Source organism: Natrix helvetica (genome assembly GCF_964273705.1).
Source record: "Natrix helvetica genome assembly, chromosome: 9".
Classification (NCBI taxonomy): Eukaryota; Metazoa; Chordata; class Lepidosauria; order Squamata; family Natricidae; genus Natrix; species Natrix helvetica.
Window position 1 is genome coordinate 10,066,189 of NC_138560.1, and position 15,493 is coordinate 10,081,681.

Genomic DNA, 15,493 nt, shown 5'->3' on the forward strand with positions numbered 1-15,493 from the left:
CCTGTTACTAAAAGTTCAGATTTAAGCGCAGGAGTGTATATATACATATATAAGTTTGGGTCTCCCCCCCCCCCCCCAGTCTTACTGTAACGTTATAACTCTTGAGCTGTTGGATATTTCAATACAGATTTCAGTGCAAGAATATTTAAGTGGTTTTTTTCAATTGTAATGTTTAAGGTTGATCCATTGAATTACTTTTAATGAAGGTTTCGATGTAGTCATATTTAAATTTGGCCTGGTCCTCTTTTATTGAAATGTTATGCAGGAAATCTTGATCCGTTGTATTATTTCAGCGTACATTTTAACGTTTAGGTTTGGTGGTGTTTCTTTCCCCTTTTATTGTAATGTTATAAAGCTCAATGTGTTGCATTATTTCAATACAGATTTCAGTGCAGGTATATTTAAATTTGGTGGATTTTTGGGGTGGGTGGGTGGGTGGGAAAGATCTGTAGATAGACTTTGATCTTGTATCTGTTGCCTTCCTTGAGTTTTTCCTGAACATACCTAATACTCCTTCCTCCCCCTGTTTTCCCCACAGCAGTAACTCTATGAGGCGGGTTGGGCTGAGAGGATGTGACTGGTCCACATAGCCTGCTTTCATGGACTAGAATTCACTGTTTCCTGGTTTCTTGCCTGGTGCCTTAAATCACTAGACGATGAGCCAAACATAAATTTAGGACATCCCTGTGGCTGTCCATGATGGGTGGTCCAGAATTAGCTAAGGATGCTCGTATGTACTGCACATCAACGTGAATATAGGTGACCCTTTAGCTGTATTCTGAGTCAGGGTAGAATCAATATGTTGCAAGAGTGGCTGGCATCAAATTTTAGCCTTTATGTCTGTACACAGGACTTTGGAAGGCTCCTTTCCCCAGGATTATATTATCATTCCCTGCACCAAGCTCATAGTTCTACAGAGGAATTATTGAGTCTGTCATCTGCACCTCCATAACTGTCTGGTTTGGCTCTGCAACCCAACAAGACAGACACAGACTTCAACGGACAATTAGAACTGCAGAAAAAAACAATTACTACCAACCTGCCTTCCATCGAGGACCTGTATACTGCACAAGTCAAAAAGAGGGCTGTGGAAATATCTATAGACCCCTCACATCCTGGACATAAACAGCTATAGGGCATGGCACACCAGAACAACTAGACACAAGGACAATACGCCCCCCCCCCCCGAATGCCATCACTCTGCTAAACAACTAATCCCAAAACACTCAAATTATCTACTAAGACTGTATTACTATTATTCTTCTCTTCCTTCCTAGTACCTATCTCTTTCCACATGACTATAACCATGTTGCTTGTATCTTTAAAATTTATATTGTTTTATTTGTTTCCTAACATAATTTGATTGTTTATTAATAACCTATGACTATCACTAAGTGTTGTATCTTATGATTCTTGATGAATGTATTCTATTTTATTTTTGTTTATGTACACTGAGAGCATATGCACCAACGACAAATTTCTTGTGTCCAATCATACTTTGCCAATAAAGAATTCTATTCTATTCTATTCTATTCTATTTTCTATTCTATTCTATTCTATTCTATTCTATTCTATTCTATTCTATAGAAAGGACCTCAGGAAGGCCAACTCTCTGTTCAGTCCAGGACCTGCTCAAGTTACTGAACACAGGACAAGAGATGGATGATTCTGCTCTCTGGGAATTTGAAGAAAAAGTAATAGTATTCAAGCTGTTCTATTTTTACTAAGTGATGATTATACCATTGTCTGGGCAATAACTGACCTACTTGAGAGATGTTTGAAGTATTGATGTTAAAAATAAATCAATATTTCATAAAGGGAAAATGCCAACATTGCTGCTTAACTAAAATAAACTTTACATGCGATTAGAGGAGAAAAGGATTGATTTATTGAATGATTAGATTTATATGCTGCCTTTCACGAGCTCAAGCAGCATACATAGCACTTCCTCCTTCCTTTCCTGTGAAGTAGGTTGGGCTGAGAGAGAATAACTGGTCCAAAGTAATAACTATAGAATATAAAGAATTAACAATGTCAAATGCAGTTAATTTAATTTAAATAGTTGTCTGATCCTGACTGCTTTCTGAACCTATCAGAAACGCAGGTCAGGTACCATTAGGCCTTAAAACTTAGTTAAGTTAATGAGAAACCCGCAAATCGCTTTCTACCACAGCTCTGGAAGGTATCTCATGATTTATGCAAGTATATGGTTTTATAAAAACCATCCACTGACACTGTGTGTGTGTGTGTGTGTGTGTGTACCATTATGGATCTGACTTGTAGGAAGAAGGCAGTAATAAGCCACTTTTTTTTTAACTTGAAAAAAAACATCATGGAGATCCCTATGTAATCATCCCTATGATCTCTTTAGGTCAAAGACGCATAATCAGAAGAACTAATTCACTTAACCACAAAAGAAATGGAAAAGAGCAAATTAAAAAAAAAATACAATTAAAATTAATCAACCCACATTAAATACTAAAAAAACCCTCAAGCTAGTACACCCAGGAGCAGATGTAATCACTTTTTAATGAGACAAAGCCAGACTACCAGCCCCCTTAACAGTGATTTCAGTTGAGCAAAACTTGGCTACCCTTCTTGAAATTTCAGTAGACTGTTGTGAAATTCTCACTTGACCCATGCAGATGGTTAACTAGCAGAAGCATTAATATGTCAAAGCTTTCGTTTTGTAGGAGTGGTATCCCAATAGTGCATGGAAGACTGGTTCAATTGTCCGCTTTGGACAGGAGCAGTGACAATCTTCTAAGCCCATGTTTTGTCTCTTTTCTACTACTGGGAGGGCAGGGCTTTGAGACTAGCCAGAGAAAAGGCTATTCTACAAAGAAAAAGGATGGAATATTTGTAAGATAATTAGCAGGGGTGAAGGGTCTTCTGAGCAATTCATCTTTATATTGATGAGTTTGCTTCCATGTCACCAGGCGATAGCTTGATACGCTTTATACAGCAGTTGTGCGTTCAATATGAAGCTCAGGAAGCTTAAAATGGAATGGATACCTTCCTTATGCAAAAGATCTGACACAAAGAAAGGAAAGTCTTTATGTGCCATGTGTATATCTTGGTGCTGTTTGGGCTAGCACTTCCTAAGGAAAAGAGCATTTAGCAACAGCTGGGAAATCTGTTCCAGTCCTTTACAGCTCAGCTTCCATCTGTGCTTGTTGAGGGCCTGCAAATACATGTGTTTGTGTGTGTATGGAGAGACCCGTTTCAGTGCAAAGCAGCAGGTTGGGTACCATTCTCCAACTCGGGTCTATTCCTAGCTTCTTTCGGCTGTCTTTTTGTGAGGCCCATGAAAAAAAAAGGATATACATATTGAATTTTGTTCAGAGCCTCCCCCCCCCCCCCAAGAATCTGTCTGCAACAGGGAGAAAATTATTCTGTTTATGTATCTTGAATCCAAGTGCTCCATATGGAAATACGTAATCACTGAGATTTACAGCTTGGTTGTCTCAGAGGCTTGCAAGTGAGTAAAAGTATTATACAAATAACCCTTGTCCCAAAGGAACAGAATCACAAGTAGCAAAGGAAAAGAGGTAGCTTGTGTTTCTCTCTCTCTGTGGATGGTGGTGGTGAACAAAAGAAAATGGGAAAAATGGAAAAATAGAATAGTAGAATAGTAGAATTAAAGTAGTTCCAGGTATTTCAGACAGCCAGGAAGTCAAAGAGAATGTATAATTCTCTTTGTTTCACCCACGGAAAACGTTTTCTGTTCTCCTGGGAATGTATATTTTAATGGCAAGCACAGATGTCCCTCACACAGCAATTTTCTCTCACTTTCCAAATATGTGTTAATTTTCTGCATTCATGGCCCTACTGTTAAATTAAAACTTGCAGCAAGACAAAAATTAGTTCTTTAAAATTAGCAGCTCCGTACCCCACCCCCACCCCCGGGTAGAGGTTTAGCTTCCTTAGGAGAAGGTACAGAAATAACTAAGTCAGGCATTCTGGATTGGCGGTCCTTCATGTCAGCGCTCACTCCTGTCCAAGTTTATTCAACATTACAAAGAAAAGTTTTTAAATGGTTGGCTTCACTTTTGTGACATTTTTGCAGCATCCGAAGTGGGAATATTGTATGCCAACCTCTATCATCCTGCTTTGTTGACTCAGTCTTCCATCCTTTCTGGGGTCGGTAAAATGTAGACCCAGATTGTTGAGGGCAGCATGTTGACTCTGTAAACTGCTTAGAAAGGGCTCTAAAAGCACTATGAAGTGGTATATAAGTCTTAAGTGCTATTGCTATTGTTATTGCTATTCTTCAATCTGGAGTTAAATATTAGATAGGATTCATGAACCAGAAGCAATCAAACATTGAGAGAAAGTGTAGCTGTTTGGATTTCCTAGATTATATCACAGTTTTCCAAAATGGCTCCCACAGATAGATCTTACTTATTCCCAGAATGTTGGGTACAATCTGACATGAGCACCAAAAGGAAAACTGACATTGTTGGTTCTCCTCTCTTCTCTTCTACTAGGACATTTTGTACCATCTTACCTTTTTAATCAGAGTAGAGCTATATGAAATATTGATTTATTTTTAACATCAACACTTCAAACATCTCTCAAGTAGATCAGTTATTGCCAAGACAATGGTATAATCATCAAACTAGGTTCAAAGCAATTAATCCCACACGCTGAAGGGATGGGATCCTTCAGGCACTTAGCTTGGCTGCCTTTTAGTAGCTCCAGCCCCTCCCTCCCTCCCTGGGAGTCCAGGTGCTTCAATGAGTGACACACAAAACTTCAGCCGGGCTCCTTGAGAGACAGAGTTTGCAGGGGACCGATCTAGCGCCCGGGCTGGCTACAAGACACATGCTCATTCTTGGCTGTATTTGAGATTCCTAGCTGCAATGGACGACAAAGGTTGACCCCGGGCACTTCTCTTTGCTGACAAGCAGCCAAGGTAAGTGCCTGAAAGACCCCATCCCATCACTACTTCATATTAGTGATCTGCAGGATTTAAAATTATGAATTTAGTGATCCCTGAGGTCTGAAAGGTTGGTGACCCCTGTTCTAGTCCAACCCCCTATACCATTTCAGGCAAGTGACTGTTCAATTTCTTCTTAAAAACCTCCAGCGATGAAGCACCCACAATTTCTAAAGGCAAGTTGTCCCACTGGTTAATTGTCCTCACTGTTAGGAAGTTTCTCCTTAACTCCAGGTTGTTTCTCTCCTTGATTAGTTTCCATCCATTGTTTCTTCTCCTGCCCTCTGGTGCTTTGGAAAATAAGTTGATCCTCTCCTCTCCTCTTTGTGGCAGTCTCTCAAATGTTTGTACTTGAGAGGCTGCCACAAATGCAACTATTTGTAGTTGCATTTGTATTTCTTTTTTCCTCCTGTGCAAGGCATTGGATTTCAACCCCAATTGGCTGCCACTGCAGGTGATCCTGGGAAGTAACACAGAGGAAAACATGCATAGGATTTCATTGAAGCGTCATCAGAAGAAGCCAAGAAATTAATATTTAGGCACCTTTGAAATGGATTGACTGTTCATTGCAAGATCCACTCAAACATCAGAAGAGTCCATGTTTTACAAAACTGTCCTGAAATCACTATGCAACCCTATTGGGAATGTCAATGATGTTAAAAATCTTTCATATCTTACAAAGCAAGAATTAGGACAGGGAATTTAAAGATCAGGCATTTCTCCAAATTCTGGGAATTGCAATTTTATGCATCTGGAAATAGATCTCTGGAAAGGTAATTCTCCGCTATCATGCCATCAGAGGAGGAAGAATAGATTTAAATGATTCTTGTTAAATAAAATGAGCTGCAGTTACAATGGATGCACTCCTTGTAAGATGGTCTTTCCATTACATCTGAATACCATGTTTATTTGGTTTCTTAATTGACTGAAACATGTAGTACAAATGTAGACCTTGATCGTTAGGATCTGATAGAAACAGTAGAACTCTGTAATTGACTAGTCTGCTTCTGCATTTTTGCCTTTGTGGTAGGCTCAGGGACTTAATCAGGACCGGAAGGTGAGTTACAGTTTTCTACCTGCGGTGGGTTATGTTTTGAAGTTGTCCTTGCAACAGTGATCCTTCAATGTTAATTAAGAGTAACCATCATTTCCTCTGAAATCGGGGCAGTGACAGCATGCGTCTGTAATTCATGTCCCAATGAAATTTCCTTCAAATGCTTTTTATATAGTTAATGATACCCTTGTGTGGAATACAATGCCTGCTTTGATCAAAACCATTCTTTGGCTTTAATGAAATAGTGCACAAACTGCATTTGCCACCCAGACGAAAGCTCATCATATTAGAAGTTAGGGATGACTCTGAAATAAGTTCACAGCTCTCTCAAGGAGGCAACTGGTCTTCCTTGTTTTTCTTTGGAAGACGTTTCGCTTCTCATCCAAGAAGCTTCTTCAGCTCTGACAGAATAGTGGGGAATGGAAGGATTTATATTCCTTGCAGATAGCTGGCCATTTGCATCCTTTTAGAGGGTCATTGAAGCACTTGGAGCTTTATCTGTGTCCCCACGCTCACTTGAGTAGTGCTCCTGGTTCCTGTAGTCTGCAATTCCCCCCCTCCCCTGGAAATCCATTCCTACTCCCACACCATTCAAAAGCTGTTCATCCCAAATTGTATAGTTAACGGTCTGTAAAGATTCTCAGTGTCAAGGTTATGATTGATCTGGATAACTGATAATCTCTACAGATTCTCTCAAGAATACACATTTCTCCACCACATAGTGTATTTGTTAATTCACCTTTTCTAGATGAGTTTTTCTTAAGATTGTTGTAGTTTCAGGCTTTGGTCATGGGAGGATTAGTAGTTCATACCTTATGGAATGCAAGGATGCAAATTCCAAAACCAAAACTGGCAACCAGTGTGGCTTTCCAGTTTGGGCTGAATGCTAATTCCCATAACCTCTAAACAAAATGGCCAATATTGCGGGGTAATAAATCAAGCAACCCCAAATCATTTGGATAGTGAATGGAGTGGCCAATAAACTTAATAAATAAACGAATGAAAAATATTCATCGTATCTGAAGGATTGCAAATGCTCCACTATTGGCCTGCCTTTAATACGGCCAACAAATATGCTTATGTCCTTAGAAAGATGGTTCTTTCTTCCTGTGGAAATTGCAATTAGATATTTGACAAAGCGTTTTTCAAAGGAGCAGCAGTGCTTCTCTGGACAACCCCCTTTTGTCCTGCGGAGTTTGTGTTTGCTGCTGAATGTCAGCCTGCGGTTTAATTTAATGTTATTTCACAGCCCAATCCTGCTGTAGAATGAAGGTGAGTGTGACAGCTGACTAAATGAATCTGTGCAGCATGGAAAGGTGGAAGAAACCTTTCCCTGCCTGAGTTTATTAGCACATTTCAGGTTTCCCAATCTTCCCTCTCAAGCAATAAGAAAATTTTCAGTGATGTAAGGAGCTTCCTACATGAAAAAGGGATTGCAGGGCCATCTGTTCCAATAGACGGTTTTACTAATACTATGACTTGTCCTTTCCCTCCTCAAGAGAAATGCCACTTGTGAACATCATGCCATGTGCTCTGTCCTCCTGTTAGCCATTTGCTTCTGTCATTCTAACTAAAAACAAAACAAACCACAGAAAGTGAAAATCAACGTAAGCCATAGTGTATTAAAAAGGGGAATGGTGAGGGATTTTTTTTTTTTTTAAAAATACAATATTAGCGATAAACTGTAGAGGTATCAGTGGGTGGTGGGTTGATCCCAGCGTTACTGCCGGTTCAGTGCGCGCAAAAGTTTTGCAGGCATGCGCTCGCTTTGCTTGCGTACATGCCAGACACACACTCCGTGGCCATGCACACTTGCAAAATGTTAAAAAAAGGAAACAAAATTACATTTGTGCTATTGCAACTGTTCTGTGCATGCACAGAACTGAAAATCAAGATGTTGGCCCCTTTGGAGAACCAGTTCGGGGGCATGGCAGGCCTGGGTCTTGCCGGTTCCAGCAACCCAGGATGCCAAATCACTACCAGTTCGGCCGAACCAGTCCGAACTGGTAGGAACCCACCTCTAGTATCAGTCTCCTTTACAATAGAGATGTGTTGAAAATTCATGCATTCTTATAACCTGTTGCATTTCTTCTCAACTTCCCAGTTCAGTAGTAAAACAAAGCAAAGCAAAGCAAAGCAAAACCTCCTTCAGATTTTCTTCCTCTCAGGGAAGAAGAAAATAAGAGGAACATGGAATGTAAGAATTGGAAGGCAGTGTAGAGTTCATCCATTTCAATCCTTGGACATACGGGAATCCATCTCTGCAGTCTCATTTGCAGCTGGTTCTTTGGCTTTTATTTGAGTTGGCCATGGAGAGTTGTTCCATTCCGTGAGGAGAATCTACCATCTATCAAGTCAATCTGTTTTACTGTTGAACAGCTCATAATTTTAGGCATACTATTATTTCCTTCTAAAACCACTTATTGTTCTGTCTTAAAGGATAACAAACACTACTTTGTGTTCTATAGGAAGACAGTTGTCTGGTCTCCAAATTAAAGGTACCCAGCACCTCCAACCATTCACCACAGATACTTTTGGATGTACTATAATTTGTTGGTGTCCTTCCTAAAATGCATAGCTCAGAATAGGACATAATATACGAGATGCACTTTGCCTAATGTAGAATAGAGAGGAACAGTGGGTGACACTGATCTCTTGTGTGTCATGTGTGCACACAGCATTAATGCAGGCAAGGAAAGCAAATACTTGAAGCTAGTGCTATCCCAAAGAATGACTGTTGCAGTATGCAGTAGTCAAGACTTTTGTTCATTTATAACAAATCTGGATCAACATGAGTTTTTAGTAATTAACTCTCATTTATTATCAGACTTCTGTAGTGTCAGATCTTGCATTTCCCATATGGACATAGAAAATGTTTATTCGTCTATCTTTTATCACAGCCAATAGAAGGCTTGGCTGGTGAGACCATACCTTGCGTACTGGGTCCGGTTCTGACCAAGACATTTCCAGAAGGATATTTAATGGAGTTAAGAGGAGAGCAACAAAATTATAACAGGAATTATACCCACATGAAGATGAACTGAAAGAACATGAGAAGAGCATGAAGAAAAGAAGACTTGGTGAAAACACAAGAATTGTATTCAAGTACATAAGGGAAGGAAATTTTCTACAGCCACAGAAGCTAGGACTATAAATAATGGGTATAAATTGCAGCTACCAAGATCTTGCTTAAATGTAAAATAAAACTACTTGATACTGAGATGTGTACAACAGTGAAACAATTTACTTATGGAAGCTGTAGGTTTTTCAGCTCTGGGAGCTTTTAAGATTCTACAAGATGGCTTAATTGATTTTCGTATGGATTGCAGACGATTGGACTAGATGATCCTTGGGTCTCTTTGAACTCTACCATTATATGATTATTCTGAGAGATGTCTTGCTGTCTAAATTTAGGCTAGACTGCCAGGTGCAAATGCCTTAAAGCATGTTGTGGTAGCAGAGTTTCATGTACAGTATAGCAGTTTCATGTGCTGTCGCTGTCCCTTTCCTGGTGCTGAAGTGAGATTCATCTGATACCCTGGTTGTCTTTTGTAAGTATGTAGAATAGAAGAGACAGCCTTTTTTTCCCAGGCAGGAAAATGCCATCAGTGGGCTATGACAATTAGCCCTGCTTACCAACCTACAGGTAGCTCAATGAGTAAGCAGAAATACAACCAGCCAGTCAATTAATCTATTAATCAAGAATGCCCTCCCCAAAGATACCTGCCTAGTACCAGTATTGCAATTTTTCTAGCACCAAAGATAATATATATTTACCAAATACTGGTAGTTTATGAATCTATTTTAAAGTTATCAAACAAATATACAAATTGGTCTGATGCAAGTTATTAAACCGATTCAGCAATTTGTTTTGATTTGGAAAGCTGAACTGAATTAATCAATTGGGCCGATTTGTTTTTGTTTTCATCTCTTTGATTTAGATAATTATTTTGATTTGGAGAATAGATCTATGTGACTGAACTGTGGTGCCAAATGTGATATATTCTTCATCACCACCCCTATCACTTTTGAATTGTTGTATTTTGTATCTTATTTTACTATGTTACTTGCACATGAGGTAGAATATAATCTTTGATACTCTAGAAATGTAATGAAAATACTGTTTCCAAACCAGCTCAAAGAGGCAGCAGCTGCTTTCTGACTAATGTTAGTTGGTCTTACTAACTTTCTAGAAATCAGGATTTAACACAAATTCCCAGTCTTCAATCCATGGCCTAGTTTGCATGTTAAATAAGAGGAAGCCCCATTAGGTAGACCAGGCCAAAGACCAACTCCACAGAAACATTAGAACTATACTTTATTGAGAAATGTTGCAATAGCAGAATCTTGCAAGTCTGATTGTGCTGTATCTCCTTATACCTCAGTGATTTAGGGCAGGGGTCTCTCTCCAACCTTGGCAACTTTTAGCCTGGAGGACTTCAACTCCCAGAAGTCCGCCAGGCTTAAAGTTGCCAAGGTTGGAGACCCCTGATTTAGGGAGATGCCTTCCTGAACTGTTTCTGAAGGTTATCTCATTGCTCTGGATTTTTTTTTTAAAAAACGTCTCAGCCCCTTCTGCTTTAGTAATGATTTCCGCATACCTCTCTCATGACCATCACCCTTATTCTCCACAGTTTGTTTAAGAATGGGTTATTTATTAAGTCGTGATTGGCTTCAGACATTAGACAACATATAAATCATGGTTTGCAAATCACAGCGACTGGATTCTTAAAACATACTAACTCAACGCAAAACAAATCATACAATGACTGTTTACGATGTCTGAACATGGGCCTGGCAGTTCTTTTCCTGAGTTTTTTTTTTATCAGTGTTGAAGTTACGTTTGAAATGAACTTGGGAACTTGGCTTTAGCCAAGCATTGTCATTGTTGCACATCTAATGAATACTACATACATGCCATTAGCCTGATATGATACTCACCCACCATGCGTTTTGTATGTGGGATTCTGTGCTCAAATATAACAAGATCTTTTTTTTTTTGAGGGCCTAAAGAGGTCTAAAGAATCTGTGTGCATTTTATGAGCAGCCGTGAATGGCTTTTCAGAGCTTCTGAATAATAGATCAAGTCGGTTACAGTTTCCCCCCTACTACATGCTTCAGTCCTGCTCTAGAGCCTGATACGCAGAGGGGTAACACTGCCAAAGTAAATGTGCATAACACGATAAAGAGCAGAACGCACGGTTTCCTTGGCAACTGAATCTTTCAGGTACTTTTAGCACTTTGGTGCTTCAAAGAAGTAAGATGTATATATTTTTCTCCAGTGGAGGGTGCTAGATGTTTATTTGGTAGCAGGATCTGCTTTATCCTCTCCTATAAAATCTGGAAGCAAGTCCAGTTATTATAAAGAAATGTCTACCAGGGCATTTAGTACAGCTATTCAAACTGGCTTGCAGGATTGAGTTTTAACCTGCTGCGGGTCTGTAGAGTGGATGAAACCTGCAAATAATTGCTGTTAGTTAATCTGGCACAAGGCAATTAATCCTAGGCTTGGTGATGACTTAAGCAAATTCAATCCTATGTGTTTATTTCTATTGTGCTTCCTATCAATTGATAGCTGGGATAGTTTATATAAAAAAAGAAAACAAACATTGGCATTAAAACATATTCTAAATACAGAATGGAATTGAATAACAGAGTTGGAAGGAATCTTGAAGGTCTTCTAATCCAACCCCCTGCTCAGGCAGGAAACCCTACACCACTTCAGACAAATGATTATCCAATATCTTCTTAAAAACTTCCAGTGTTGGGAGCATTCACAACTTCTGGAGGCAAGTTGTTCCACTGATTAATTGTTCTAGCTATCAGGAAATTTCTGCTCAGTTCTAAGTTGCTTCTCTCCTTGATTAGTTTCCACCCATTGCTTCTTGTTCTACCCTCAGGTGCCTTGGAGAATAGTTTGACTCCCTTTTCTTTGTGGCAACCCCTGAGATATTGGAAGACTGCTATCATGTCTCCCCTAGTCCTTCTTCTCATTAAACTAGACATACCCAGTTCCTGCAACTGTTTCTCATATGTTTCAGTCTCCAGTCCCCTAATCATCTTTGTTGCTCTTCTGTGCACTCTTTCTAGAATCTAGACATCTCTTTTACATCATGGTGACCAAAACTGAATGTGGTATATCTTTAAATATCCTTTTTAAAAAAGGTGGAAAATAAAGTTACACTTCTGTCAAGGCTGTTATCTACTTCAGCCTCCTCCCATCAATAGTCTTTTCCATATAAATAAATGAAGTTCTGTCATTTGCCAATCAGCATAGACACATTGAAGTCCTACACTGTAGTAATTCATGACTTGTTTAACCGTTCAGTAGCAAATTCACTACAGTCAGCTGGGTTTCCACACCATGCCAAGATAAACTACAGTTCTCGAATCACAATGGCTAAGTTCCTAAAACATGCTAAACCCCAAATCCCACATGACGAATGGCACATGTATGCCACTAACCTGATCTGATACAACTGTATTTTGTATTTGGAATTCTGTTCCTTTTTGAGAACCTGGCCTCTGAAACTTGAGGGATGTCTAAAGGTTTTGTGCGTTCTATGAAGAACTATGAAGGTAAAGGTAAAAGTTCCTCTCGCACATGTGTGCTAGTCGTTCCCGACTCTAGGGGGTGGTGCTCATCTCCATTTCAAAGCCAAAGAGCCAGCGCTGTCCGAAGATGTCTCCATGGTCATGTGCCTGGAAGACTAAACACCAAAGGCGCACAGAACGCTGTTACCTTCCCACTAGAAGGCGGTTCCTATTTTTTCTATTTGCATTTTTTATGTGCTTTCGAATTGCTAGGTTGGCAGAAGCTGGGACAAGTAATGGGAGCTCACTCCATTATGTGGCACTATGTATTTGAACCGCCAAACTACCGACCTTTCTGATCGACAAGCTCAGCGTCTTGGCCACTGAGCCACACGTCCCTTTCAAACTCTCTTAACTCACCCCTAGAATCTGCAGTAGTTGCTGTCCCTCAACATTCCCTGAATTTTAGTGGCACATTTTCATACCTTTGGGGGGAGCTGGAAGGATGATGGAGCCTAACCCACCCCAAAGAAGTATAAAACTGAACAGTATGTATTTAGCAGAAGGTAACCTGATTCCTTTTGGTGATACTAATCATTGGATCACTTTCTAGGGGTTCAAGAAGGTTGAGAAACCCAGTTCCCCAAGCCTTGCCCTTCATCTCACGGAATGAATTTGCGGCAAACTTTTCAATAAGTTTGCTTTTCTTTCCAAAGGCAACACAGGATCCATGTGTATATTCACCGACTGCTGTTTACTCTTACAACTTAGCCCTATGAATTTTAGCTGAGCGAGCAATTGTATTTGCATCCTATTTGCACAAGAGTAAGAATATGGGGGAAAAAATCAGAAGCAACTGAGCACGCTGCTTTCACTGGATAAACCGGAGGATCAAGAAATGGAATGGGCTGCTTTGATAAATGCTGGGACCATTTTCTTCGCAAGGTCTCCCTTCCTTATTAGCATTATTTTTTTCCACGCGCTTTTCCATTTTGTCAGAAACAGATAGCAAAACAGAGACTTTCTCCCCAGGGGAAAAAAAAATACGGTTTGAAGTACCACTCTGGTTCTGCTCTCACTCATTAATCCAAACGTTCTCTGATCATGACAGAGCGAGTCTCCTATGGAGGAGTAGTTGCACTTATTATTATTATTTTAAATGCAGCATATATTGCAAATGTCCCCATCTCAGCATTTCAGGGGTCCTTTGCTCCTTTCAAAGCCAGTGCTCACATTGTTTGGAGAAGCCTTCCATTTCATACACTTTATACCATTAAGATTGAACTGTGGTTCACTTATCAACGGGACATTCTGCCACCTCAGCAGAAAAAGTGACAAGGCAGCAAAAGTCCCCCGAAGAGCATACTGAGCTTTGCTTCCAATGGGCCTGCATTGCAGGAGAACGTTTTAAGGCAGCTTTTGGAAGATACGGTATGAAGGAAGCAGGATGGCCTCACAAATGTGCCACCTGAAGATGGAAGAAGGTCTAGGGCAGGGATAGCTAACCTTTTTGTCGTTGCGTGCCAAAATGCAATGATAATGCAATGCGCATGCGCCCCCCCATGTGCCTCACCCCTGTGCATGCATGCATGATCCCTACTCTTCCCTTGCCCCACGCATGAGTGCGTGACCCCTGAATGCACCCCCATGGATGCTTATGCAACCCCTGTGCACGTGTGCATGCCCCCATGCCCCCCACCCAGATGAGTGCATCTCCTGCACGCACCCTGCCCTCCGTGCATGCAGGGCAGAGACCTGAGAACCAGCTGGCCGGCAGGAGGCGTACGCGCATAGGCAGTGGAGCTGAGCTGGGGTGATGGCTCACATGCCCACAGAGGGCTCTGTGTGCCACCTGTCCTGTGGCATACGTGCCATAGTTTTTCCATTATGGTTCTAAGATTTTTCATACTGCTCCCCATCAATGGTAGCACATCAATGCCCTTTTTAAGGTTCTCTCCTTTAGTTTGTTTCTTATAGAGTACTTCTGTCTTCTCTGCTCCCTTAGGACAAGGACAGAAAAGTCAGAGGTTCCAGCTTTCTGTGAAACAAGGTTGCTTCCTTAATAAACTTGCCTTGATCTTTTGTCTTTTGTTCAGGCGTTTGTCTTAACGAGCTGGGTTCAACTCGGATGGATTTGCTCTGCTAGATGCAAACCCAATGTATAAATCAGAGGATTCCAGGCAGGCAGGAGTCCAAAATTCTCCCCATGGCCAAGTCATAATAATATTGGCTTGATTTTGACTACTGGGGGAATACAACCATTGTGCTTTAGTCAACAAACCACGACGTGGCCTGAAGTGTGAACCAGCCTCTACTTAGATTGACTTTCCCAGATTACATGCAGGGAAGGCTTGCCAGATTTCTGTGGAAATGCCAAGAACTGGATAGAAAATCAGGTGGAACAACGGCTGATGACCTCTTTCTATCGGTCCACCATGGAAAGTGTCCTCACATACTGCATTATAGAATGGTATGTGGTTTAACAGCTGCGGACAGGAAGGCACGACAGAGCGTGATCAATTCGGCACAAGAAACCATTGGTTGCCCTCTGACACCACTGGATGACATCGCCAGATCTCGCTGCTTTAGCAGAGTAAGGAAAATGCTCAGAGATGATTCACACCCTGGTCAGTGTCTCTTTGCACTTCGACCATTGGACAGAAGACATCAAAGTATAGCCAGCCGAACAAACAGGTTTAAAGATAGTTTCTATCCTTGGGCTGTGAGACTTTTAAATACAACCACAATCACTCCACGCACACGTGGAAACGTATGACTAGTTTTTTCTTTTTACTTTCTTTTTTCGTTTCCGCTATAATTTTGCACCAGTGAGGCTAAAACCAATTTCATTGTATTTATTTTGCACAATGACAATAAAGACTATACTATACTATAGGAACCTCATGCAAAACATGAGCTTTATCATTAAATTGCTACTCGGGCCGCATTGCAATTAGATTCAT

General features: G+C 40.6%; 1 long non-coding RNA gene across 1 annotated transcript in view; it reads right to left on the minus strand.

Moving 5' to 3' along the window:
• Positions 1 to 200: 200 nt before the first annotated feature.
• Positions 201 to 15,493, minus strand: part of LOC309396837 — a 120,384-nt gene continuing 105,091 nt past the window's right edge. Inside the window, exons 2-3 of the long non-coding RNA XR_014176160.1 lie at positions 975 to 1,280; positions 201 to 649 (exon numbers count right to left, since the gene is read on the minus strand). This is a non-coding gene — a long non-coding RNA (uncharacterized lncRNA). The remainder of the gene's footprint in view (positions 650 to 974; positions 1,281 to 15,493) is intronic.